The following is a 24,888-nucleotide window of genomic DNA, read 5'->3' as shown; positions in this document are numbered from 1 at the left end:
ATCACCCAACTCAGTCCCCTGTTACTGCTTTCACCTCATACCCTTTGATCCATTTAGCTTTAAGAACTCTATCTGATTCCTTCTTGAAAATATTCAGTAGTTTTGCCTCAACTGCTTTCTGTGGCGGAGAATTCCACAGGCTCATTATTCTGTGGGTGAAGAAAGTTCTCCTTATCTCAGTCTTAAGTGGCCAACCCTGTGACCTTAAACTATGATCTGTAATTCTGGAGTTCCCAAATCATCAAAAACATCCTTTGATCATCCTATCTAGTCCTTTTAGAATTTTATAGGTTTCTATGAGGTCTGTTCCCACCACATTCGCGCCACCCCCCAACCCCCTTCTTCTGGACTACAGTAAATATAGTCCTAACTGACCCAGTCTTTCTTCATGCGTCAGTCCTGCCAACGCAGGAATCAGGGGGGAAGTTGAGCACTGCAGATGCTGGAGATCCGGTGGAAGAGTGTCGTGCTGGAAACGCACAGTCAGTCAGGCAGTATCCGAGGAACAAGAGAGACGACATTTCGAGCATAAGCTCCTGATGAAGAGCTTTTCCATCCCAGGAACCAGTCTGGTAAACCTTTGTTGCACTCCCTCTAGAGCCAGAATATCCATCCTCAGGTAAGGACACCTAAACCTGCACACAATACTGTCACCTCACCAACTGCGGAGACAATCCCTGACTCTGTCCTGAGAACAGGAATGTTTGATTGCGTGGGGAGAAGCGTATCTCAGAAAGATGTACTGGACACGGATCCTGCATGTGCACAAATCTGGCTTATTTTCCACTTTGGGATAAGCCTGAGAATGACTACCTTTATGAACTCAAAGTATTCAACTGGCTGGTTTTCAGATAGCCAGACTTTGAACAGTGCATTTGTGGATTAAATTAATATTTCCCTTGAGATTCCTCACTGTTGGTTTCCAACACCTTGAAAAGGCTACCCCTTATGATTATATTGATTAACACTTTTGAATTGTCCAGTCCTTTATGTTAATTACTGTCCACAAAACAGTTACTACGTACTGAGCGGCTGTTTTTCATTGATTAAGGAGTGAAGTAGGATCTGCTCTCTTCTATGCTGAAATGCCACCCTTTGCTTGTGCAGAAACGTACAGCATAAATGAGCATTAGTTGAAGAGAGCCATGAGTTAAAATGTATATCTTTTCTGATACAGCTATCAGGTAACCCACAAGAAGTATCATTTAGGATATCTCTACTAACCAAACTAGGTATTGAGAAGTTGTCACCAAGTTGTAAAGGCAACTCTTCATATCTAGCTCAATAATTAGGCGTGCTCCAGCCCTCAGAATGCTGAGATAATTGCCAAAAGGACTTGGAGGAAGATGAGGATGGTTCAGTAGTCAGAGGAGACAGGTCTTGGGTAACTGCAAAGAGAGCAGAGTTGGGATGTCATGTTGAGGTTGTACAGGATGTTAGTGAGGCCCTTCTGGAGTATTGTATGCAGTTCTGGTCACCATGCTATAGGAAAGATATTATTAAACTAGAGAGGGTTCTGAAAAGATTTACCCGGAAGTTGCCGGGACTGGAAAGTTTGAGTTATAAAAATAGACTGGAAAGGCTGGGACTTCTTTCACTGGAATTTGAAGGGTGACCTTATAGAGGTTTATAAAATCATGAGCAGCATAGATAAGGTGAATGGCAAGGTTATTTTCCTTATGGTGGGAGAATTCAAAACTTGGGGGCATCTTTTTAAGACGAGAGGAGAAAGATTTGAAAGGGACATGAGTGGCAACTTTTTTACGCAGAGTTTGTGTGTGGAATGAACTGCCAGAGGAAGTGGAGGATGCAGGTAGAGTTACAACACTTAAAAGACACTTGAGTAAGTTCATGGATAGGAAGGGTTTGGGAGGATTTGAGTCAAGCACAGGCAGGTGGGACTAGTTTAATTTGGAAACATAGTCAGCGTGGACTGTTCAGACCGAAGGATCTGTTTCCATGCTGTAAACGCTATGACTTTATATAAATGAGAATTTTTAAAAACATTTCATCTGTCATGCTTTGCCTTAAAAGGTGCTTGAAGCAGATTAAGTAGGAACGGGGAAAATACTCAAAAAGAGGATATTTGTTTGGTAATGGGGAAGGAGCCGGAGAGTGGGATTAAAGTTCTTTCAAAGGACTGGATGGCCTTATTTATGCGCTGTGAGAATCTGGAAGTGGTATGTTAACCTTCAGAAAGAGCGTGAGGGACATTGGGATGGGAAGGTGGTGGTGGTGATGCTGGACATCAACAGCTATTGAGTCTTGTTGTGCACCCAGCTAAAGGGAGATGATTTTATAATTGTAAAACGCAGGATCCAACAGTTCGGTTTCTGTTCAGTTGCCTGTGAAATCGTGCTGGCCTACTTCCCGTGTTTCTAGTTTTCCCTATTGCAAAGCAATCCCAATCACTCTTTGCCTCCGAAATAAAGTCGGAGGCTGTGCTATTCAATAAAAACTAATGATTTTTTGCAGTGCACCTACTTTTCAAGTCTCCACCTTTAAAATAATCTTGTAATCACTGTGTGTAATATTCAGTGTTAGTTTGTTTACCTGTAAAAGAGAATTGGACAGTATATTTATATAAGAACATGTATATAACACACTGTACGCAATATATGTTTTACATTCCATATAAATCATATTTCCATCTCAGGGTATTTAACTAGAACCTTGGCCTATTAGAAATATTGGAGTTGATTCAAACAGGATTCACCCACTAGACTGAAGCTATTGATCACATTGCTGACTTTACATCACCCACTTGATTCTGCTATCCATTTAAAAAACAATTAACCCTGTCATGTCACAAAAATAGAAATTGCTGTAGAAACTCAGCAGATCTGGCTGTGAAAGCAAAGTCCATGTTTCAGGCCCAGTGACCCCACAGTATCTTTGCTTAAGTAGTTGAAGCTTTTATTACATGATTAATGTAATTTCTAGTGAAAAAGGGTGAGCTTTGGGGACAGAATGATCACAACTGTGGTATTGAATTAGCAACTCAAGCGCTCTCACATTGTGCAGTTGCAATTCAATAAATTCGTAGCTTGTGTCTCAATTCCAACAGCAATACAGCCACCACATTCTCTGGATTCACCTGGAGATTTGAACAATGCTAATGTCCCTCTTGAAGCCAGCTCCCAAACATTAGATTAAACTTCCAGTAAAACCAACTAGGACAGACTGGACTCTGGATCCAGTGTGATGCCTGAACAGCATCTCCCTTGCCAGTCCCTGAACTCTCAAATGAGCATCATTCAAGTCAAGAATAAAGTCAATGCTCTGAAAGCAGTCTGAAGCTCCCTTTGCTGTGTGGCAGCATTGACATGGATGACCGAGAGGAGCCAGCCAGCTGTCTTTCAAGATGCTGACGGTTTGTCCTAATGCTTTAGCATTGAGGCAGAGCAGTAACAGAGGAGGAAAGAGAAACAAAAAGTCAAGGGAAAGCCAGCCTGGATCTCACTGCCTTGAGGGGTGACCTTCCCCTGTGATCTCAGATATCAGTAGGGTGTGAGTCAGCCTGATCAGTCACATGAAAATCTGTGGCTGAAGCCTACAATCCTGAGGCAGCATTATCCTCCAATCAAGAGTCAGCTGACAGTGGCTTGCATTGGAAAGAAAATCAACCTTAAATCTGACTGATCGATGTGTAAAAAAAACCCCAAAGAACCACGGATGCTGGTGATTGGAATTGTTGGAGAAACTCAGGTCTGGCTGCAAGTATAGAGAGAGAGCAGAGTTTATGCTTTGCAGTGACACTTCTTCAGAACACAATTGATGTGTAAACCTGGTTGATTGTCTATTGTGAAGGGCAGCGACCACGCCCACGTGCTGTGGCCTTTGGCCATTCTAATGCAGTGTCTACACTTCCTGCAATGGTGCAAGAATCTACGGAGCTGCCAGGGAACAGACTGTAGCACCAATTCAGAACAACTAGACTGGGCATGAGGCAGAGCCTTGCCTGTGCTCCTGACAGTCAAGACCAAGAAAGATATAAGCACTAAGTTTCACAAGTGTGTCACAGGCTGGGGTGACAGTTGATTCATGTCTGTGAACTAGTCCTGAAATACATCTTGGACAGATAGATGGCTGCTGCCTCACAGTGCCAAGTTCCCAGGTTTGATTCCACCATCAGGCGACTGTCTGTGTGAAGTTTGCACATTCTCCCTGTGTCTATGTGGGTTTCGTTCGGGTGCTCCAGTTTCCTCCAGCAATCCAAAGATGTGCGGGTTAGGTGAATTGGCCACGCTAAATTGTCCCATAGTATCCAGGGGTGTGTGGGTTAGGCAGATTGTCTGAGGGAAATGCAGGGTTACAGGGATAGGATAGGGGGTGAGCCTGAGTTGGGTGCTCTTCAGAGGATCGGTGTCGATGGGCCAAATGGCCTGCTTCCACACTGTAGGGAACCTATGACTGGGCATTCTCAGCTGATTAAACTGGAATCTCTTTGTGTTGCTTCCCCGTGATAGTTTGGTAGAATAATGGAGAACTTTTCTTTGCTGTTCCTCAAATCTGTCCAAAACTGGCAGTAGTGACGGTGTTGCTTCTTCACTTCAGGGTAAACATTGTAGGTGATGATTACATCAAGAAAATTAATTCTGAGCAGAATACGCTAGCAGCTGGTCCCACGTTGTTTCGTCGGCATTCAGAGGCTTGTGTGAGAATCCTCAACTTGGAGCCTGAATGTAAGCGTGTGAGACAGTGAGACTCAGCCGCTCTTTTGATTGATTTCGAAGGTTGAACGAGGGACAAACCACTTTCTTAGACATTTGCTAGTCAACCTGGTCAGTGATCTTACCCATCTCTGGAGTAGGTGGGATATTAACCGGCGCCTCCTGGCTCAGAGATAGGGACATTACTACCAGACAATAAGAGCCCCTTGGACTACTTTACTTTTCTAGATCTGCAAGTGCTGTCACACACAACTGAACAACTTTCCCACCAACCAAATCACCATGACCTTCTTTTCCCCCTTTTTAACTATTAACCACCATGTGTAATCACCATGCAGCCAATCAGAAATTTATATGCAACTCAACCAATCAGAAATGAATTGGGGGTGGGGGGAGATGGTTATGGAGAGTGGGAAGGGGCTAAATCAAAATGGCGTTGGACTACATTGTATCTTAGTTTTCTAATCAGTCTATTCAGAGGTTTCATTTTGGAGCAGGTGGGACTTCAACCCAGGCCTTTGTGTCCAGAGATAGAGACTCTACCTCTGCACCACAAAAGAGCTCCCCCCCCCCCCGCAATGGACTCATTTTTTAAAAAACTTAACCTATTTTCCTAATCGACCTGTTCAAAGACGTTGTTACTCACCTCTGTGGCAGGTGAGACTTGAACCCAGATCTCTTGGTTCACTGGTAGGGACACTACCTCCACCACAAAAGAGCTCCTAAAGGACTACTTTTTACACCTTCTAAAAGATACAAGTTTCACCGGGTAATTGGGCCTAAGCGTGTGTGAATTGTTGATCTCTAGGTGGCCCTTAGCATTTCAATTTGAGCTTCTGTCTTTCTGTTAGCCTGGCACAAATGAAAACCATTCAGAACTGAATTATATGGATACAATTGGATTGGCTTATTCATAACTTTACTCACCATTGTCAGTATCAGTGCTCCAGTTTTACCTAAGACACATCTGGAATGTTGGTCTAGAGTGAGTTATTTTGAATATTTTTTCCAGCTTTTTGTATTTCTTTTAGATATTACCCCACAGTGGTCATTTGTGCTTAACTGTACTTGTTCAAATTTATACCAAATTTCTTTCTAACGAGGAAGGATTTCCACTGGTACTTTACCTTGTGCATTAAACCAACATTGCTGCCAGCACATTGAGAACTAGTTTTTAAGAACCTGTACCTCAGTACTTTTGTATCTAAGATGGCACCGTAAGTGGCAGCGTGTAAACTTTTCACTGTACGCATTTGAGTACAGGTGACCATAAAGCTAATTTGATTCAATTCAATTCAGCCTTGGATACATGTAAGCCATTGGTGTCTGACAACATACTGTGTCCCAAACTGTTCCTTAAGATTATATATGACTATTCAACTCCTTATCTACTGTGACACTCATTTATTTGCATCTGTACATAGTAGGTTTTCTAGTATAGCCCTCTAATGCAGTGGCTAAGACCTCTCTCTTCACACCCTCCTTCTGGACTGAGTTTTTTTGTCATACTGATGTTAGAGTCATTTGTTCTGTGACATCATCATGACTTACATGAGTTTCATTGTGTCACTCTGGGTTTTTTTTATCAAATCAAATTTGCTAATTGTTGCCTGAGTTGCTGGCCAGGCATTAGGTAAAATTGAGGAATAATCTCTCATTTGTAGTGTTGTGAGATGTAAGCTTTGGGAATGTGGACTTGAGCAGCATTGAATTAGATAAGATAAAGGTGTATGGCGTTAGCATAAAATAAAGATGCATGGTGCTACAGGTAAAGTATTAGTGTGGATAGACGATTGGTTGACTAACAGGAAGCAAAGAGTGGGGATAAATGATTGTTATTCTGGTTGGCAATCGGTAACTAGTGGTGTGTCTCAGGGATCAGTGTTGGGGCCACAATTATTCACGATTTATACAGATGATTTAGAGTTGGGGACCATGTTTAGTGTGTCAAAGTTTGCAGATGACGCAAAGATGAGTGTCAGAGCAGAGTGTACAGAGGACTTGAAAGGGTTCAAGATTTACAAGGATGTTGCCAGGATTGGCGGTATAGGGAGAGCTATAGGGAGAAGCTGAACAGGTTGGGGCTGTTTTCCCTGGAGTGTCAGAGGCTGAGGGGTGACCTTATAGAGGTTTATAAAATTATGAGGGGCATGGATAGGGTAAATATGCAAAGTCTTTTCCCTGGGGTTGGGGAGACCAGAACTAGAGGGCATAGGTTTAGGGTGAGAGAGGAAAGATATAAAAGAGACCTAAGGGGCAACTTTTTCACACAGAAGGAGGTACGTGTATGGAATGAGCTGCCAGAGGAAATGGTGGAGGTTGGTACAATTGCAACATTAAAAAGGCATTTGGATGGGTATGTGAATAGGAAGGGTTTGGAGGGATATGGGCCGGGTGCTGGCAGGTGGGACTAGATTGGGTTGGGATATCTGGTCGGCATGGACGGGGTTGGACCGAAGGGTCTGTTTCCATGCTGTACATCTCTATGACTCTATGACTATGAAACCTTGCGGAGGAACATAGATACTTCAAGTGAGTGGGCAAAGGTCTGGCAGATGGAGTAGAATGTCGAGAGTATGGTGCTGGAAAAGCACAGCAGATCAGGCAGCATCCGAGAAGCAGGAGCATCGATGTTTCGGGCATGATTGAAGGGCTTATGCCTGAAGTGTCGATTCTCCTGCTCCTCAGATGCTGCCTGACCTGCTGTGCTTTTCCAGCACCACACTCGACTCTGATCTCCATCATCTGCAGTCCTCACTTTCTCCTAGATGGAGTACAATATTAATAAATGTGAAGTCATTTATTTTGGTAGGAGTAACAGTAACAAGGATTATTACTTAAATAGTAAAATGTTGCAACATGCTGCCATGCAGAGGCACCTGGGTGTCATTGTGCATGAATCATAGAAGGTTGGTCTGCAGGTAGAACAAGTAATTAGGAAGGCAAATAGAATTTTGTCCTTCACTGCTAAAGAATTGAGTTTAAAAGCATGGAAGTCATGTTGAGCTGTACAAGGTGCTGGTGAGGCCACACCTGGGGTACTGCGTGCAGTTTTGGTCTCGTTACTTGCGAAAGGATGTACTGTCACTAGTGGGGGTCCCGAGGAGATTCACTAAGTTGATTCCGGAGTTGAGGGGGTTGGCTTATGAGGAGAGACTGAGTAGACTGGGATTATATTCACTGGAATTGAGAGTAATGAGGGAGGATCTTATGGCAACATAAAATTATGAAGGGAATAGATAAGATAGAAGTAGAGAGGATGTTTCCACTGGCAGGTGAAACTAGGACAAGAGGGCATAGCCTCAAAATTAGGGGGAGCAGATTTTGGACTGAATTGAGAAGGAACAATTTCACCCAGAGGGTTGTGAATCTGTGGGATTCCCTGCTCAGTGAAGTAGTTGACGCTACTTCAGTAAATGCTTTTAAAGTTAAGATAGATTCTTTTTGAACAGTAAAGGAATTCAGGGATACGGTGAGAGCACGGGTGAGTGGAGCTGAGTCCACAAAAAGATCAGCCGTGATGTTATTGAATGGTGGAGCAGGCTCGAATGGCCAGACGGCCTACTCCTGCTCCGAGTTCTTATATTCTTGTTTACTGTGGCAGCTGGTAAATTCACCTTAATGGCTCCCTCCATCAATACAACCATCAGTCTCATGGCTGGGTTGTAGCCACCTTGGTTTTCAGCTCTGTAATCCCTCTGTGTCTCTTGACCTATCCTTTCATCTTTAATACATTCCTGAAAACTCACCTCTTTGACCAAGCTTATTGTTCACGTGTCTCTTCATATGATGCCGTGCCAAATCTTATTTCATGCTGCTCTGAAGTTACTTAGGGATTTTTTATTATGTTAAAGACAGCGTAGAAGTGTCAGTTGCTACAGTAATAAGAAGATAGCTGCTGCCCAGTGGAGCCAGGTTAATGATGAGAGTGTGTCCATAGGCACCAACGACATAGGTAGGAAGAGAGATGGGGATTTAAGGCAGAAATTCAGGGAGCTAGGGTGGAAACTTAGAGTTAGAACAAATAACGTTGTTATCTCTGGTTTGTTGCCTGTGCCACATGCTAGCGAGGAAAGGAATAGGGAGAGAGAGGAGTTGAACACGTGACAACAGGGATGGTGCAGGAGGGAGGGTTTTGGATTCCTCGATAATTGGGGGTCTTTCTGAGGTAGGTGGGACCTCTACAAACAGGATGGTCTTCACCTGAACCAGAGGGGTACTAATATCCTGGGGGGGATAATTTACTAATGCTCTTCAGGTGGGTTTAAACTGATTCAGCAGAAAATGGGAACCGAAATTGTAGTTCAAGTGTACGGGAGGTTGAGAGTAGTGAAGTCAGAACTAAAATTTCAAGATCGCAAAAAGGCACTGGCAAGCAAGAAGTTGGTTTGAAGGGTGTCTAATTCAACACCAGGAGCATCCGGAATAAGATGGGTGAACTTACAGCATGGGTTGGTACCTGGGATTTCGATGTTGTGGCCATTTCAGAGACATGGGTTGAGCAGGGACAGGAATGGTTATTGCAGGGTCTGGGATTTAGATGTGTCAGTAAGAACAGAGAAAATGGTAAAAGAGGGGGAGGTGTGGCACTGTTAGTCAAGGACAGTATTACAGTTGCAGAAAGGATGTTTGTGGACTCGTATACTGAGGTAATATGGGCTGAGATTAGAAACAGGAAAGGAGAGGTTATCTGTTGGTAGTTATCTATAGGCCTCCTAATAATTCCAGAGATATAGAGGATAGGATAGCAAAGATGATCTTTGATAGGAGCAAGAGTGACAAAGTAGTTGTTTTGAGGACTTTAGTTTTCCAAATATTGACTGGGAACACTTTAGTTCAAGTACTTTATTTAGATGGGTCAGTTTATGTCCAAAGTATGCAGGAGGGTTTCCTGACACAGTATATAGACAGGCCAACAAGAGGTGAGGCCACATTAGATTTGGTACTGGGTAATGAACCCAGCCAGGTGTTAGATTTGGAGGTAGATGTGCACTATGGTGATAGTGACCACAATTCGGTTATGTTTACTTTAGTGATGGAAAAGGATAGGTATATACTGCAGGGCAAGAACTACAGCTGGAAGACAGGCAATCACGATGAGGTTAGGCAAGATTTAGGATGCATAGAATGGGGAAGGACACTGCAGGGGATGGGCACAATTGAAATGTGGAGTTTATTCAAGGAACAGCTACTGAAGATCCTTGATAAGTATGTACCTGTCAGGCAGGGAAGAAGTTGTCGAGTGCGGGAACCATGGTTTACTAAGGAAGTTGAAATTCTTGTCAAGAGGAAGAAGAAGGCTTATGTTAAGATGAGAATTGAAGGCTCACTTAGGGCACTTGAGAGTTCCAAGTTAACCAGGGAAGACCTAAAGACAGAGCTAAGAAGAGCCAGGAGGGGACATGAGAAGTTGTTGGCAGATAGGATCAAGGAAAACCCTAAGGCTTTCTATAAGTATATCAGGAATAAAGGAATGACTAGAGTAAGATTAGGGCCAATCAAGGACAGTAGTGGGAAGTTGTGCTTGGCGTCAGAGGAGATAAATGAATGTTTTTTGTCAGTATTCACACTAGAAAAAGACAATGTTGTCGAGGAGAATGCTGAGATACAGGCTACTAGACTAGACGGGATTGAGGTGTTAACAATTATGCAAAGTGTAAAAATAGATAAGTCCCCTGGACCTGATAGGCTTTATCCTAAGATTTTCTAGGAATCCGGGAGGAGATTGCCGAGCTTTTGGCTTTGATCTTTATGTCGTCTTTGTCTACAGGAGTAGTGCCAGAAGACTGGAGGATAGCAAATGTGGTTCCCTTGTTCAAGAAAGGGAGTAGAGACAACCCTGGAAATTATAGACCTGTGAGCCTTACTTCAGTTGTGAGTAAAGAGTTGGAAAGGGTTATGAGAGGTAGGATTTATAATCATCTAGAAAGGAATAATTTGATTAGGGATAGTCAACACAGTTTTATGAAGGGTAGGTTGTAAAACCTTATTGAGTTCTTTGAGAAGGTGACCAAACAGGTGGATGAGGGTAAAGCGGTTGATGTGGTATATGTAGATTTCAGTAAGGTGTTTAATAAAGGTTCCTCATGGTAGGCTATTATACAAAATATGGAGGTATGAGATTGAGGGTGATTTTGAAGTTTGGATCAAACGTTGGCTAATTGAAAAAAGACAAAGGGTGGTGGTTGATGGGAAATATTCATCCTGGAGCTCAGTTACTAGTGGTGTATGGCAAGGATCTGTTTTGAGTCCACTGTTGTTTGCCATTTTTATAAATGACCTAGATGGGGGCATAGAAGGATGGGTTAGTAAATTTGCAGATGACACTAAGGTCGGTAGGGTAGTGGATGGTGCCAAAAGATGATGTAGGTTACAGAGAGACATGGATAAGCTGCAGAGCTGGGCTGAGAGGTGGCAAATGGAGTTTAATGTGGAAAAGTGTGAGGTGATTCAGTTTGGAAGGAGTAACAGGAATGCAAAGTACTGGGCTAATGGTAAGATTCTTGGCAGTGTTGATGAGCAGAGAGATCTCAGTGTCCAGGTACATAAATCTTTGAAAGTTGCCACCCAGGTTGATAGGGTTGATAGGAAGTGTGTTAGCTTTTATTGGTAGAGGATTGAGTTTCAGAACCGTGAGATCATGCTGCAGCTGTACAAAATTCTGGTGCGGTCACATTTGGAGTATTGCGTACAGTTCTGGTCACTGCATTATACGAAGGATGTGGAAGCTTTGGAAAGGGTTCAGAGGAGATCTACTAGGAGGTTACCTGATATGGAGGGAAGGTCTTGCGAAGAACAGCTGAGGGACTTGAGGCTGTTCTTGTTGGAGAGAAGAAGGTTGAGAGATGTCTCCATTGAGATGTATAAGATAATCAGAGGGTTCGATAGGGTAGACAGTGAGAACCTTTTTCCTCAGATGGCGATGGCTAGCATGAGGGGACATAGCTTAAAATTGAGGGGTGTTAGATATAGGACAGTTGTCAGAGGTAGTTTATTTACTCAGAGTAGTAGGGGCGTGAAACGCACTGCCTGCAACAGCAGTAGACTCGCCAACCTTAACAGCATTTAAATGGTCATTGGATAGGACGAGAATGGAATAGTGTAGGTTAGATGGGCTTCAGATTGGTTCCACAGATCAGCACAACATCGAGGGCTGAAGGGTCTATGCTGCGCTGTAATGTTCTATATTCTATGTTCTATGCTCGCCAACCCCTACATCAGTCTTTGAGCTGCCTGTTAGCAGTCAGGAAATGCTAACATCTCACATTCCAGTGAGGCCACCACAGGGACAATGGCTGAGCCTTTCACAAGAGCTGGTTGTTCATTGCGCACTCAATTTACATTTTTAGGTGGAAATCAGTCTCCTCTGCCTCTTTATTTTCATTGATCCCTTATTTAAGAAGTGATCTGATTGGAGATCTAAATGGAGATCTTTCTGCCTGTTATGTCAGTGTCAGACTATGAAGGAGCTCAGTCACATGCTGCTGTTCTCTCCTCACACGTTTCACCTTTTCAAGTATTTATCTCCATTTGCATCTCCTTTCAAGCGTCTGCTCCAGGTTATAGCACAACATGTTGGAAAATCATTTCTCATTGGTCTTTAGTGAATAATGGTAAGTCTTTGCCTTCAGGTTACCAGCTGATGTTTCTTTTTGTCATTAACAAGCCCCCTCATAACTTTGACCTCAATAAACGTGTCCTTTAGCATCCTGTGCTCTAAGGAGAACCATTCCAACATTTCTAGCTTAGCCCCATAACTGAATGCTTCCTACTTGGAATCTTTTCTGATGGTCCTTCTCCGAACCCACTCTTAGACCTTGATATCCTTCCTGTGACGTTATCTTACCCAGAGTCTAAATAGTGTATTGTGAGTTAGGTTGTTCATTCGATGCCAAATAAAACCTTATCGACATGTCTTTAAGGGAGTTAGTGTATAAACCCTCAGGTCTCTGTGCACTCCCTTTAAAATTATGCTATTTCATTTATAATTTTCTTCCCAATATTCATCCTATATTATATCCTCTACAGTCTGGAAACACACCCTTCAACCAAACATCCACTCTGACCCTCCGAAGAGTAACCCACCCAGACCCATTCGCTTACCCTATTATCCTACATTTACCCCTGACTAATGCACCTACACATCCGTAAATACTATCGGTAATTTAGCATGGCCAATTCACCTATCTTGCACATCTTTGGACCTTGGGAGGAAGCTGGAGCACCTGGAGGAAACCCATGCAGACACAGGGGGAATGTGCAAACCCCACACACAGTTGCCTGAGGCGGGAATCGAACCCAGGTCCCTGGGGCTGTGAGGCCATCCACTGAGTCCACCATGTTGCCCACAAAGCATCCTCCTGCAAAGCATGTCTTCACACATCTCTCCGTTAAATTTTGTTTTGTTTTTCATGCCTATTTCATTTACTTTGCCTACAAGAATGCGAGCATCCTGACCAGTTCCCAAGAATAAAGACAATTTTGGAGAGGTTCCTTTTTTTGCTTTTCTGCGCTTTATTAGCAGCCTTCTATTTAAAAGCAAGGAATGGTGGTTTAAATTCATTTTTAAACAGGTTCACAGCCTTAACTCTTTAGTGCTCCATATGACATTGTTCACTTTATTTGTTTTTATGTTAGATTCACTGGGACCATTTCATTGTTAATATTGCTAAACCTGAAGGAATCAGATCTAGGTCAATTTTATATTCATCCCTGAATATTCTGCCCTCGGGCTACAATGGAGACAGCATTCTTTCCTGTAATTCATTCAGGTTACAGCACCTCAACAAACCTGAAACCTTAAAAATAGAACATGACCTGAAAAGCTCAGTTGCAAAGTCACCAGATCATGAACTAACCTTTGAATGCATTCCCTGGCCCTGTGTATACCCCTGGGCTATCAGCACTCCATCCTTTCGTCTATTTACGTTTCTCTTGATTTAACCCTGTTTCTTGCTGGTTAGCACCACATCTTTTGTCATCTAAATCTGTTTGTACTTCATCGCAATCTTTTGTAGCACTGACTTCTTTTACTTCAAGGACTAATTCAGAGTTCATCTCCAGAACACTTGCACGAAACAACCCAACCACCCTGTGGCCAAACACTTCAACTCCCCTCTCCCACCCCTCCTTGGCCTCCTCTGTCGCCAAACTGTAGCCATTGGACGCCTGGAGAAAGAACACCTCATCTTCTGCCTTGGGACTCCCCAACTGCATTGGTTGATTTCACCAGTTTCCTCATTTCCCTTGCCCCCACCTTATCCCAGATCCAATTCTCTAACTCGGCACCGCCCTCTTGAACTGTCCTACCTTTCCATCTTCCTTCCCACCTATCCGCTCAAACCTCCTCTCCAACCTATCATCATCACCTTCATCTACCTATTGCATTCCCAGCTGAACCTCCACCCCTCAACCCACCCCCCTCCCATTTATGTCTCAGCCCCTTTGGGCTACCCCCTCATTCCTGATGAAGGGCTTTTGTCCGAAATGTCAATTCTCCTGTTCCTCGGATACTGTCTGACTGACTGTGCTTTCCCACTCTTTGACTCTGATCTCCAGCATCTGCAGTCCTCACTTTCTCCTATTCTTGCATTACTGGGGAACAAAAGAGAACAAAAGTACTTAGCATTGATGGAGCTTTGGGTTCAGTTGGTCTTTTTTTGATGTGAATTACATTGAGCTGTATTACCATCTCCAGTGAGTTGGAACGTAGCACCAGTAACCACCGAATGCTGGTTACACTATAAAAACGAATGTTCCATTTTGGTTTCCTTTCTACATCTCATTTGTTTGCCTCAGCCTGTTCAGCGTAACAGATTTACTCCGCAATGTGGCCACACTATAGTATTGGGAGGAATTCTGACTTAACCTGCCCACTGTGGGTTTGAGTGTCTGACTTGCTTTGTGTCCTTTTCAATTTTATCCCATTGATGGTAACTGAACAATATTGGATGTAGCGAATCCCAGCATTCCACCTTCTGTGAATTCCCTGCACAGAGAATTAGGTTGAAGTTACACTTACGTGTGACGCTTATTGGAGTATCGGAAATGTGTGCCAGCTGAACTGTGCACAGCAAGATCCCACAAGCAATGATGCAGTCATAACCAGAAGATCTGTTTTTAATTAATTGGTTGAGAATCAAATCCCAGCTAGTACAGCAGAGAAGATTCCAGTGGCTTTTATATGAAACACAAGCTCTCTTAACTGATTTGATTTAATTTATCATCACATGAATTTATTATAAATAAAGTGGAAGTGTTGTTTAGTGTTGCCACTCTCAGGCGCCATCTTAAAACGCAGAAAATAAACCAAAGCATAGATGATAAAGGCAGAAAAATGGAACAACAAAGTTTAACCTATAGTCTGATTTTAATAACATGAGGTAATCTTTGGAACATCTCTTGCTTCTGGCTCAGGCCTGGGCCTGGATTTGGATTCCTCCACCCTGATGCCTCAAGTCCCTGCAGCTAAACTGTCTGCACTGCTCGAACCGTGAGTCGCCGCTCTCCGGTGCCATCTAGTCTCCACCAACCCCACCACCACCACGACTTGACACTGGGCTGACCTCACCATTACAGCCTCTGCTGGTGCAGTCGCAGAGTCCTGTGCTGGCAGCAAACTTACCGCATCGCCATCTCCACTGTCCTCACCGTCAGGCGCCTGGGCCTAGCTGCGAACCTGGAGCCTCAGCTCAGCCTGCGAGTCCGGACCAGGAGATTAAGCCTGGGACCTGCTTCTCGCTCCCTGGGAGTCCTCATCCTGGCTTTGCTGCCACCAGACATCACCTCCTTCATCATTTACTCAGCCTCCGCTTCCTGGGCCCGCACTGCCATCTTCATCCATCATTCTACCTTGGACCCTGTCTTGCCCATGCCTGTGAGGTCAGGTGTGTTTTGAGGTCCCACCTCTAAAGATACTCCTGCGGCAATGCTGCACTCCCTTAGTCCTGCACTGGACTGCCAGCCTAGATTTAAATCTCTGGAGTGGGATCCAAACACTCAGCGCTGATTCAGAGGGAATGCAGCCCACTGGGCCACTAAACAGCTGGTATTCAACAGTACCTACCTTTTATTAAAATCGTTCATTGGGTCCACTCATCATTTGCATTTACTTGCCCTGCCAATACCTAGACCATTGATATAAGGCGGTATCAGTGAAGAGTTATATATGTTGCTATGGATCTGTAGTCCAAATGTGGGCAGGGCTCAATAAGGGTTGTAGTTTCCTTTCCTAAAGCCATTCAGGACCTTGCTGAGACCATGTCTAGTGTGTACTGTGTGAAATAATTCCACGAGGGCTGATATCCCTCAGCAGGTCACCCTTTATTTAAACGTATGTAGTACCTGACAGTGACCCAGCTAGCTCGGAGCCGCCTCCTATGGTGAGCAGAACCCTGACATTCCTGTTTTTTATTTTTCTTCTGATACTTTTTTTAAATCTTTTTATCCCCGTGTTATCCCCTAACTGCAGTAGTGCTTATTTTTTCCCCAGCACCCATGTTGTGTGTGTGTGTGCAGGTGTGAGACACCGTGAAAGACACAAGGTGCATGAATCTTTATTTAATTTCCACCACCAGGAAGAAAAGAAACACCCAAGTGGCCAGTGACAAGCAGTGCCCTTCACATCAAAGGGCAATGCTGTGTGATCAAACAGTGAAGGGGAGGGCAGGGATTAAATCAAAATAGAGTTGGAGAGGGAAATAATGCACTCCACTCCCTGCGGCGCCCACCTCTCCCTGAACAACTCCAGGGTGTTGGTGGACACTGCGTACTCCTTCTCCAGAGACACCCGGACTCTAACGTAACCGCGGAAGGGGGCAGGCAGTCGGCCCTAATGACCCCCGACATTCCTGTTTATATCTGTCAGCCAGGACTCCCTGACTGTACCAGATTAATGGCCCCAATCTGGGAACTCATATCGTATGAATACCACCTGGCTGACCTTACAGTCATAGAGTCATAGAGATGTACAGCATGGAAACAGACCCTTCAGTCCAACCCGTCCATGCCGACCAGATATCCTAACCCAATCTAGTCCCACCTGCGAGCACACAGCCCATATCCCTCCAAACCCTTCCTATTCATATACCCATTCAAATGCCTCTTAAATGTTGCAATTGTACCAGCCTCCACCACATCTTCTGGCACCTCATTCCATACAAGTACCACTCTCTGGTGAAAAAGTTGCCCCTTAGGTCTCTTTTATATCTTTCCCCTCTCACCCTAAACCTATGCCCTCTAGTTCTGGACTTCCTGACCCCAGGGAAAAGACTTTGCCTATTTATCCTATCCATGCCCCTCATAATTTTGTAAACCTCTCTAAGGTCACCCCTCAGTCTCCGATGCTCCAGGGAAAACAGCCCCAGCCTGTTCAGCCTCTCCCTGTAGCTCAGATCCTCCAACCCTGGCAACATCCTTGTAAATCTTTTCTGAACCCTTTCAATGTTTCACAACATCTTTCCGACAGGAAGGAGACCAGAATTGCAAGCAATATTCTAACAGTGGCCTAACCAATGTCCTGTATAGCCGCAACATGACCTCCCAACTCCTGTACTCAATACTCTGACCAATAAAGGAAAGCATACCAAATGCCTTCTTCACTATCCTATCTACCTGTGACTCCACTTTCAAGGAGCTATGACCCTGCACTCCAAGGTCTCTTTGTTCAGCAACACTCCCTAGGACCTTAACATTACACGTATAAGTCCTGCTAAGATTTGCTTTCCCAAAATGCAGCACCTCGCGTTTATCTGAATTAAACTTCATCTGCCACTTCTCAGCCCATTGGCCCATCTGGTCCAGATCCTGTTCTAATCTGAGATAACTCTCTTCGCTGACCTTGTTTCAATTAGGACTGTGTGTATGGTTTTGTCTCCTTATTTTAAAACAAATATGATTTCTTTGGAAGCAGTTCAGAAAAGATTCATCTGACTCATTCTTGGGATGAACGGCTAACCTCATCTCGAGTGGTTGAACACATTGGGCCTGTACCCATTGGAGTTTAAAAGAGTACGATAAGAGTCAAAGGGAACGCAGTAGGTTAGAGACTGGGAGGATGTTTCCACTTATGAGAAAATATTGGAAGAATATTTAAAAGTCTGAAGTCTCACTTTTAAGATGGAAATGGGAGACTCTTTTCATTTGAGGGTTGTTAATCGAAGGAATTATCTTCCCTAGAAGCTAGTGTTTATAGAGATTTATAAAATCATGGGGGTGTGGATAGGGTGAATACCCAAGGTCTTTTTCCCCAGGGCCGGTGAATCCAAAACTCAAGGGTATAGGTTTAATATGAGAGGGGAAAGATTTAAAAGGACCTGAGGGGTAACCTTTTCACGCAAAGGGTGCACGTATGGACTGAGCTGCCAGAGGAAGTGGTGGAGGCTGGTACAATTACAACATTTAAAAGGCATCTAGATGGGTATATCATAGATCAAGAGGGATATGGGCCAAATGTCGGCGAATGAGACTAGATTAATCCATATCTGATCAATGTGGATGAGTTGGACTGAAGTGTCTGTTTCCGTGCTGTACATCTCTTGACTCTAGTGGAGGTTGAGTTCATGCAATTTGTGTTGGGTTGGAAAGATTTTTGATAGACAAGGAAGTCAAGAATTATGGGTTAAAAATCACACAACACCAGGTTATAGTCCAGCAGGTTTAATTGGAAGCACTAGCTTTCGGAGCACTGCTCCTTTGTCAGGTGGTTGTGGAGTAACGCATACTCCATAACCATCTGATGAAGGAGCAGCGCTCCGGAAGCGAGTGCTCCCAATTAAACCTGTGGGACTATAACCTGGTGTTGTGTGATTTTTAACTTTGTCCACCCCAGTCCAACACCTGCACCTCCGTATCAAGCGTTATGGGGAGCAGGCAGTAAATTGGGGTTAAAGCCATGACAAGATCAACAATGATCTAATTGAATGGTGAAGCAGGCTTGACGGGCTGAATGGCCTAGTATACCTTATTTTCCTAAACATGATAAGTAAACTAAACAGACTTTCCTAGTACTCAGTTTTGTAGGTACCATCACTGAGGATATTTTTAAAAAATGTTTTAAAAATTAATTGCATTTAAACTCCAGCATCTCCCATGATGGAATTTGAACGTATGTCCGCACAGAATTAGCCTGATCCTCTGGATTACTAATCAAATGACGTGACCAATGTGCCAGCATTTCCCCTTTTAATCTGTTCACACATGTGGATGTGAGATTCGAACAGGACTGGTTGGGTGTAACTGCTCCTGTGCATCAAATAACCAACCAGCTACCATGCACTGCAGAGTACTAAGTGAATCACAGACGATGGATGGTGACTTGACTGAGCTTTCCAAGAGCACAAAAACCCAGTGTTCATGTGAGTCACTGATCTGAGCCTGGGAAAATGTTGGGACAAACAGTAATCAAGCAGCAAAAATAGGAAAACCAGAGAAAAAAGACAGAACAAACACTTGGATCCGGATAAGAGCAGGGAGAGTGGAGCAAATTGATTAGATTACTTAGTATGGAAACAGGCCCTTCAGCCCAACAAGTCCACACCGACCCTCCGAAGAGCAACCCACCCAGACCCATTCCCCTACATTTACCCCTTCACCTAACACTATGGGCAATTTAGCATGGCCAATTCACCTAACCTGCATGTTTTTGGATTGTGGGAGGAAACCGGAGCACCCAGAGGAAACCCTCACAGACACGGGGAGAATTTGCAAACTCCACACAGAGAGTTGCCTGATGTGGGAACTGAACCCGGGTCTCTGGCGCAGTGAGGCAGCAGTGCTAACCACTGTGCCACCGTGCCACCCATTGGAAACCCTTCTCAGGAGATAGCACAAGAAATAATGGGCTGAGTGATCTCTTTTTGCACTGCATTATTCCACAAAAGATACAGCACCAAGTAATGCCTTTGTCAATTATTTCTTTTTTTATTTAAAATGTAGTTTACAATTATATATAGGTGCATTCCCTGCGCCTGCCCTAGTTTACTACAATGTGCTCCTTTTTTTTAAATTGGTTAGTTTTTCAAGCTGTATGACTTCAGCTTTCTAAATGTATTCTCAGTGACTTAGAAAGCATTTGCATTTTATTTGGCCTGCACTGGGTATGTTAAATTATTCCCCTGGCGGAAGGTTATTGGATTTTTACACTTTATTTTAAGGCGATTATTTTTGCATGAGCTTACAGTACGATAGTTACACTTAATAAGTGTTTTTATTACTGAGCCTTTAGCCATAATATATGGGCCATTTGCTGCTCTAAACAAGGTATTACTTACATCTTTTCTATCTGCAAGTGTGACCCATGAATAGTTTCATAAAATAATTACTAGATCTGCTGTGCACTTTAAAACATTTTGAGGAAGGGCAAGTTTCAAATCCAGGGAAAAAAAATGCAGATACCAGATGTGTGTTTAAGCTGGTGAATATTTAATTTTTATTGGAGAATGAAATATGAAACCTAATTTTACAGGGTTTTTTCTCTCTCTGTTCTGCCCTTAGAAATCTTAGCAGTTCAGAAAAAAAAATGAGATTCAGATGAATTGATGCTGTTGCTTTGTTCAGTCAGTTGAGCCAATATGTGAGAACTGAAATTTTTAAAAAATCATTTTAAACATGTATAAAAGCCGAAAGAACCGAGGCAGCTGTAAATCAGAAACAAAAACAGAAATTGTTGGAAAAACTCAGCAAGTCCAGCAGCAACTGTGGAGAACTTTGAGTTAAGTGGAAGGGTCACTGGACCCGAAGGGTTAACTCTGATTTCTCTCCATAGATGTGCCGGACCTGCTGAGCTTTTCCAGCATTTTCTGTTCTTATGTTAAAGCTGGTATCACCTCGGGTTTGGTTGCAAATGGAATATAGTAACTTCTCATTGTCGCTGTGCCCAGATTTTAAAGCAGGACAGAGCGGAAAATGAAAATCCTGCCTCTATTTCCACCCCATCCTCCCACACTATCCTCGCCATTTCCAGGCACTGTGTTCCTGTTTCCATTCATTCCCGGATGTGAGCATCATCCTAAGTTGGCCTGAGGTAGCGGTGAGCTGACTACAATTCAGTGGTTTGCTCGGCCATTTTGGAGAGGCTATTAAGACTTAACCACATTGCTGCGTGACTGGAGTTACTTGTAGGTCAGACCGGACAGATTTTGTTCCCAAAGGTACTGATCATTCTTGAATGTTTTCCTGCTGTGGCCACATTTTAACACTGGGAAATTGCTGTGCTCCCAGATGGGGGGGGGTGAGGTTTGCTGCAGCAAAGAGTCAGAGCTGCTGGAGGTTTCAGAGCTGGGATTGATGGAGCTATGAGGGGACGATACCAGGTTGTGAAAACTGGGAAGTACCATCAAGGAACTGGGAGAACAGCAGTGGGCCATTTCTTTCCCCAACAATTTTGCAGGATCTATTGGAGGCTGTATCGGGATGTTGCAGCTCTTTCCCTTAAGGCACACGTTCCACAGCAGCATGGGAGAACGGGAACACTGTTGTCATGGGGTCTCAGAGCCAAACCGAGCCCTGGCCCCAGTTCATTCTGGAAAACAATCTACCAGAGTGGTTCCAGGAATGAGAAACCTTCCTTATGAGAATAGCTTGAAGATGTTGGGACTCGTCTCTGTGGAGAGAAGAAGCAGATTTGAGAGAGGTTTCCAAAATCATGAGCAGGCTGCTTAGAATATCTAAGGAAAAATGGCTGTTACTTGTAGAGAAGGTAGATTTAAAGTGAAGTGCAAATGAATTAAGGGTGAAAAAATGTTTTCACACAGTGAGGCCAAAGTCAAAAATCACACGACACGGGGTTATATCCCACAGGTTTATTTGAAACCGCAAGCTTTTGGAGCAGTGCTCCTTCCTCAGGCGGCTGGTAAGAGATAATACATTGGATCCAGAGTTTATAAGTAAAAGATTAAAGGGTCATACAACTTATGCGACTATATTGAACAAACCTAAATGGCTATTAAGCCTTTAATCCATTAGAATGAAGGTGCAGTTTTGATTGATGAATATGTAAATCCCTGCCTCAAGATAACTTCAGGTTTTATCAGAATAAGGTAACACCTTAGATCAGACAATGTATTTTACATGTGAGGCCATGTCTCAGGTCTGTTTGTATCTCATCCTGGAGCCAGAGTGGTTTTATTTTCAAAATGAGGAGTTAGGGATGGAATGCAGTGCTTGGAAATCTGCTGGAGGTAGGTTCAAGAGGGCAATGGATTTTCATTTCGGTATGAATGGTGCGCAGCGATATGGGGAAAGGTTGGGGGTTAGCAGTAGCCAATAGAACCAGGGTTGGCACAGTGGGCTGAATGGCCTCCTTCTGCACTTTAATGATTCTCTGACTGACTTTGAGGAACCTCCTAAAGGAAATTAGTGCCTTTTTTTAGCAACAATCCAATGGTTTCATGATCCTTATTAATCACCTAGCTCCAGAATAATTAATTAATTTGTTTAATTTACATTCCTCCAGCTGCTTTGATGGGATGTGAACTGAAAACCTCAGACTATTAGTCTGGACCTCTCGCCTGGCTTGGTGACACTGCTGTTTGGCATACTGGCTTTGGATAAGGCTCCTGTGGAAGGCTGGCAGGAGTCTACTTCAGATACTGAAGTTCCGGACTGATAAGCTCAGCACTGCCATGACCTAATTTGAAGATGTCTCTCTCTGTTTGCTGCTTAGCAACAGCAACCTGGCACAAGGAGTTGACTGATCAGAAGAGGCAAAATTAAATTTCGAAACTCGGCCTTTGCCCAGAGAAGGAATAAAAAAGTTTAAAATCAAACAGTAATACTTGGAAATGAAGGTACTGGTCGTACTGATCCTCCATCCAAGGCAAATCTGACCAGTATGTCCCATTCGCTTGTTTTACTGGTTTATCCTCATGGGTTGTAGACCACCAAGAGAAGCAGAGCTTATGTTCCACCCATGACAAGGAGTCTGTAAAGCCCTACCGTCTGGTAATCACCCCAAATGTAGAGGACATGTGGCCTGCTCCTTGCACCAAAGACTTTATAACCAATGAAGTCATTTGAAGAGAGGACACAGTTGTATTGGGGGCACATCACGCTCCACAAACACAAATAATGACCAGATCGTCTGCTTCTGGTTAAGGGATAAGTATTGACCAAAAGTAGGGATGATGCTATTTGTGAAAACAAAGTTGTGGAATTTTTTACATTCACCGGAGAGAGCAAATGGGGCCTCATCCAAATGATTGAAAACACAGCAAACCGCAGCATGTTTTATTGCAGTTTTGTAAACCTCTACAAATAGTATTTGCTGCTGGAAGCATTTTATTCTTTGAAGGTGAACTGTTGGAGCTAATAGTACACAGCTATTTCATTTGGCCTTGATAGCGATGCTAAGTTTCATTTTAGTTTAGAATGAATACCTTTTGTGATTCTCCTGCCATTTGCTGCACCTACAATGAGCTGGCAGATGGATGGAATGTATTGGAATAAAGATAAGTCCAGACTGCGGGAAGTTGCGTTCACTTTTATCATATCAACGCTCAACTTATGAGGTGAAAATAGAGGCATGTTGTCGAAGTGTTTTGTTTTACCATCAGCCATGATCCTATTGAATGGCAGAGCAGGCTTGAGAGGCCAAGTAGTCTGGTCCTGGTCCTGTTCCTATTTCCTCTGGACCAAATGCAAGAATGCCAAATTTCATACACTTACAACGATTTACGCTGCAGGATATAAAGATGCTGGTTTGTTGGCAAGGCTTTGGCTCATAAACAACAAACTGCTGGATTCAACTGGATTGAATCATATCTTACAGCAATCCACTGCATTTATCTTTGACAGAGCTGCCAAATTGGGTTCTCTCTATTGCTCCAAAATGCACACTTTTTTTCAAAAAAATTACATTAAGAACCACTTCAAGTCATAATTCTTTGTGATTTTGGTCACCCTGCTGTAGGAAAGTTGTTATTAAATTGGAGAGGGTGCAGAAAATATTTACAAGGATGTTACTGGGACTGGAGGGTTTGAGCTATAGGGAGAGGCTGGGACATTTCTCTCTGGAGCATGGATGGTTCAGGGTGACCTTCGAAAGGTTTACAAAACCATGAGGGGTATGGGTAAGGTGAATAGTAAAGGCCTTTTTCCCAGGATGCGGGAGTTCAAAACTAGAGGGCTTAGTTTTAAGATAAGAGGGAAAGGTTTAAAAGGGAGCTGAGGGTCAGCTTTTTCACACAGAAGGTGGTGTGTATCTGGTATGAGCCGCCAGAGGAAATGGTGGATGCAGGTACAGTTACAACATTTAAAAGACATTTGGACAGGTACATGAATAAGAAAGGTTGAGAGGGATATCGACTGAATGTAGGCCAATGGGAAACTAGATTAATTTGGACCTCCCATGATCAGCACAGACAAGTTGGAGTGACGAGTCTGTTTCCGTGTTGTATGACTCTGACTCAATTTGAGAATGCTCAAAGTTATTCTTCAAGTTTCCAGAGAAGAGGACAGTGTTTTTACAACTTGAACTGTTGCCATGTGTGTTGTAATAAGAGTTCCTGCAGGGATATCCGCTAAGCAATTGCAGGATATTTTCACAGTTCAGATGACAACACATGTCCAAGTCAAAATTGTCTGTACTTTGCACTGAAATGTGGCGGTAATAGGATTCCCATGATGCCTCTGCTGCTGCCCTTCGTGGTGACAGAGGCTGGAATAGTGAGAAGACTTGCAAGGAGATTTTGGAAAGGTTTTTCTTTGTCAGTGACAGCAACAACTGGCATTCATACAGCACCTTTAATCTAGTACAGCGACTCAAGGCTCCTCACAGCTTTGTAATACTGAACGACACGAGGTAGTTGGACAGGTGACCAAAGGCTCGGTCAAAGTAATTGGTTTTACAGACTGGCTTAAGGAAGGCGAGAGACAGAGAGGTTTGAAGAGGAAATTCAAGAGCTTAGCACATAGAAGGCTGAAAGCAAGAAGAAAGTGAGGACTGCAGATGTGGGGATCTGAGCTGAAAATGTGTTGCTGGAAAAACCCAGCAAATCAGGCAGCATCCAAGGAGCAGGAGAATCGACGTTTCGGGCATGAGCCCTTCTTCAGGAATGAGGAAAGTGTGCCAAGCGGGCTAAGATAAAAGGTAGGGAGGAGGGACTTGGGGGAGGGGCGTTGGAAATGTGATAGGTGGAAGGAGGTTAAGGTGAGGGAGTCGAAGGAGGGTGTCAGTGGAAGGATACTGGTTGGTACGGCGGGAAAGGAAGAGGCGGAG

General features: G+C 43.6%; 1 protein-coding gene across 8 annotated transcripts in view; it reads left to right on the top strand.

Moving 5' to 3' along the window:
• Positions 1 to 24,888, top strand: part of LOC122541051 (multiple C2 and transmembrane domain-containing protein 2-like) — a 476,548-nt gene that overhangs the window by 355,372 nt on the left and 96,288 nt on the right. The window lies entirely within an intron of this gene.

This window comes from Chiloscyllium plagiosum, chromosome 36 (assembly GCF_004010195.1).
Source record: "Chiloscyllium plagiosum isolate BGI_BamShark_2017 chromosome 36, ASM401019v2, whole genome shotgun sequence".
In the NCBI taxonomy this organism is placed as follows: domain Eukaryota; kingdom Metazoa; phylum Chordata; class Chondrichthyes; order Orectolobiformes; family Hemiscylliidae; genus Chiloscyllium; species Chiloscyllium plagiosum.
The sequence above is the reverse complement of the archived record's forward strand: the minus strand, read 5'-3'. Positions and strand labels throughout refer to the sequence as shown.